At 46.7% G+C, this 3,616-nt stretch overlaps 1 long non-coding RNA gene across 1 annotated transcript; it reads right to left on the minus strand.

The window, feature by feature from the left end:
- Nucleotides 1–221: 221 nt before the first annotated feature.
- LOC309866486 lies at nucleotides 222–2,891 on the minus strand. The gene is made up of 3 exons (XR_014312715.1): nucleotides 2,773–2,891; nucleotides 1,182–1,295; nucleotides 222–379 (listed from the first exon to the last, which is right to left on the minus strand). It is a non-coding gene; the product is annotated as an uncharacterized lncRNA (long non-coding RNA).
- Between the last annotated feature and the right edge of the window lie 725 nt (nucleotides 2,892–3,616).

Here is a 3,616-nt window from a genome sequence, read left to right on the forward strand (position 1 = left end):
TGGGGGACATATTTTCAAAGTGTGGCCATAAGAAGGCTATGTATGATTATGGGGACGGGGTGCAGTGATGGTAAGAGAAGGAAGCTGGTATGTGATAACTATAGAGGAGGGGCCCCTTCCAACCCTGGCCTTTCGGAAGACGGTGCAGAAATCCTGAACATACAGGAGTGATAGTGGGAGATAGACACCATAAAACCACTGAGTGTGGACAGCTGGAGAGAAACTCCACATGCATTTTAATTTCCTGTGAAATCCACACACTGGCTTATGGCAAAGGGCTGGTTACCTATTGGACTCAGTGTTGGCTCCAGAAGTGGTCCATTTGGGTCAACAGGGGTGAGCAGCCAGCCGGCCAACAGACTGGTTATTTGTAGGGAGTCTGCGGAGACGGGGAGTCAAAAACCAAAGACAGTTCTGAGTGGGTCACTTCGCAGAGGTGTAGAGGTCCAGAGGATGGACAAATGCAGGTCAGAGGGTGTGTCAGTTGTGAACACACATGTTTGCCGTGGCCACAGGACTGCATGAAAGGGGTATGTGTCAGGCAGGTGAAGGAGCATCAGGCCTGGGTTTGGATTGGAAACGTCCTCAGGGCTGAAGCAGGGCAGGAAATCAAAAGGACAGGTCATTGAAGAAAACGGTGAGAGCAGAAAAGGCATTTTGGAGGAGCTCAGAGTATAAAGACTCAGAACGCACTTGGGATCCAGGCAGGTCTGGGTAGGACTGTGGCTCTGTCATTAGCTCAGTGTCCTGGGACAAGTACTTCAGCACAGAGATCCTCCGTTTCCATACGAAATCAAGCAAGGCATGAAAATCACTTAGAATTTGGTGCAGAGAAACACAACAGTGTTAGCTATCATTATTAGGGGGCCAAAGAGGGAAGAGGAAAAACTATGGAGACCGATAGATCAGGAAAGCATAGTGTCAGTTACATTGACAGAATAACTTCTGTGATTTAAAAAAAGAAAAGAAAAAGAAAAGGCAGTAACCTTCAGAGTTTTCACAGGAATGCGTTGTGACCTACAGCTCCATCCTGGAAAGGGACGTGAACTTGAACCAGACCTCTCTAAAGGCTTGTTTCCCTCCTTGTAATAACGGAAGTGCTGGGCTGTTACTATGGCACTGGTAATCAGCAGAAGAGGGAATAATCCAGAATTTCCAGCCAACACATTTTCATTGAGTACCTGGAGATGGACAGTCTCAGTGCCCCTTGGAGCTTCAGAGGGTCCCACCGATTCTTCAGTCCCCTGGTCTGCAATGGTGGCCGCGGAGAGCTGGATCCCCGCCACCCAGCTCGGCTGTTGGTGCCTGTAGGAGTGTCTGGATGTCATACCAGTGGCTGGGCACAGCCACGAATTTAAGAATCCCGTGGATCTTCATTCCACTTTAAATACATTATTCAAATTAAGAAGGGGGAAAAAAAACCCTCATCTCTTCATAGCAGCCTTATACCCATTGGGTATTAGTTTTACGATTTGTACAGCTGTTGGGTTCAAATCTCCCAAATGTTTTGGCTCCTGTACCAAGGTCTGTACCAGGGCAGCAGTGTCCTGTCCTATCAAGTTCAAGCCAAAGATTCCACTGGGGAATGGACTGGGCAACTTCTGGGACTCTTTCAGTCTGTGTTAGGTACAGTTTTCAGAGCCAGAGGCCGGGAAGATAACCCCGGAAGCACAGAATGAAATCAGATTTTAATTGGATGGCAGCAATGTACTAGTAAGGCTAGTTAAGCATATAATTAATTGTTGTAACTATAGCAACAGGATGAGCTGGAACGATTAAGGCGGCACCAGGGGTTCAATGAGAGACTCTTAAAAAGACAAGTGGTGGAGATTGCAGAAAATAATTCATTCTCCTCCAGTGGTTCTCCAGAGGGCCTCACACTCTTTAGCAACCCAAAATAAATCTGTTTAATAATATTTTCTTAGATTCACGCAGCTTTTCATATCCCAAAGGGCCCCGAGGTGCTTCATAAGCCATGAACATAAATATAGATTTGGAATAATGTATGGAGCCAGATTTTCTTAGCGCTTAAACAACTCTCCGGTGGTTTGTTCTGCCCCTTTGGAAGCCCCATTATCTTCAGGATACCTGGGAGCAGTAAGTTACTAAGTGGCATCCCCATAGGCCCCGGGCCTGAAGCTTCAGCAGAGCGTAAACTCAGGTAGGCGGAGGGGCGGCGGGAAGGGGAGGTTCCAGAAACAATACTCCTATTTATTCATACCCTACCTCATTCCAAAAAGGCTTAGGGGGGGCTTACAAAATACACAGAGCACATCAGGGTAAAATAAACACACAAAGCCATCCGAAGCAGGGGCAGATAATAGAAAGAAACAAGCAGATCTTTGGAAATGTTTGTACAGGAAACACTTCCAACAGTCTCCTACGGAAGTGGGCAAAATCGCCTCCATTCCTCTTACTGGCCAAAACAAGTAGGAAAACAGAATCCAGGGCAGGAAATAGACACTGGGGATAAGGCCTCATGGAGATGTTCACCTCATGCTTTGGACTCTACTCTTTGGAGTAGAGACTCTCTATGCTGGAAGGAAGTGCAAGGGGGGTCTGGAAAGGTGTACTTCTATCAAAGGAACTTCTTCCCCCACTCCACTGACAACTCTTGACTGGCGATCTAACTTTGTTCCAGGCATCCACCCTTAGAGGGAAGAATAATTCAGTTTTTGATTCTTCCTGGCATTCTGGCTTGATCCGTAGTGAAAATTTAGTTATCATAGCAGAGGTGGCAAGTTGGTGGCCCATAGAGTAGATATAACCCACGTTGTCTTGCCTGTTCAGGAGCTTGGCTTTCAAATCTGGACTTCGAACTTCTCCTGAAGAATTGGAAGGTCTGCACTGTAGGTTCTCCATTGCACTGCTGCTGACCTTCTTGCAGGGGACAGAATTCCTCAGTGCACAGCAGTCCCCACCATCCACCATGACATACAGCTTATGTCATAAGCTTACGTCATAGAAGCATCTCTATTGTATGTTACCTGCCTGGTTTCTATAGGCAATTAAGTGTTAAATCTCTGATCTAGAGTCTTGTCCCCTAAATGCTCCTACTGTTTATCATTGTGGAATCTAGAAGAAGAATGAGACAGCCAAAGGGTTTAGCATTGGCTATTTCCTGCCACTGCTCTTGAAGTGTTTTCCATTGGGACATCTCAGGGAGGGCTGTCGATTCACCTGTGCCTCTCAGGTAGGTTGGATAACCCCCATGCCTTCTGTGGTTATCTAAACCTCACTCACCCTCTGGGCTTAGCTCAGAACTCTTCCCTGAAGCTTTCTTCATGTCTTCTAGTTCATTGATTCTCCTGTGCAGACTTTTCATGGGGGTGGGAATTGTTTTCTAAAGCATCAAGCTTCCTAGTATACTTTCTTCGAAGTGATCTGCCGCTGAATGTGTCTCTATCTTGCAGCTTCGCCTCCCTCCCTGTCCACAGTTGCCTTCTCCCACTTTATAGGAGAAAGGCCACCCTCTACCCATCTTCAATCCTGTAGTGCTGCATGGATTCAGGATGTGCAAGGAGGTGATCTGAGGCATGGAGCCAGGTGAACTTTGAACCCTGGTAATGGGAAAACAAATGTCTAGGTAACACATTCTTGCTTTCAGACTTACAGA

The sequence above is a fragment of the Mustela nivalis genome (genome assembly GCF_964662115.1).
Source record: "Mustela nivalis genome assembly, chromosome: 6".
In the NCBI taxonomy this organism is placed as follows: domain Eukaryota; kingdom Metazoa; phylum Chordata; class Mammalia; order Carnivora; family Mustelidae; genus Mustela; species Mustela nivalis.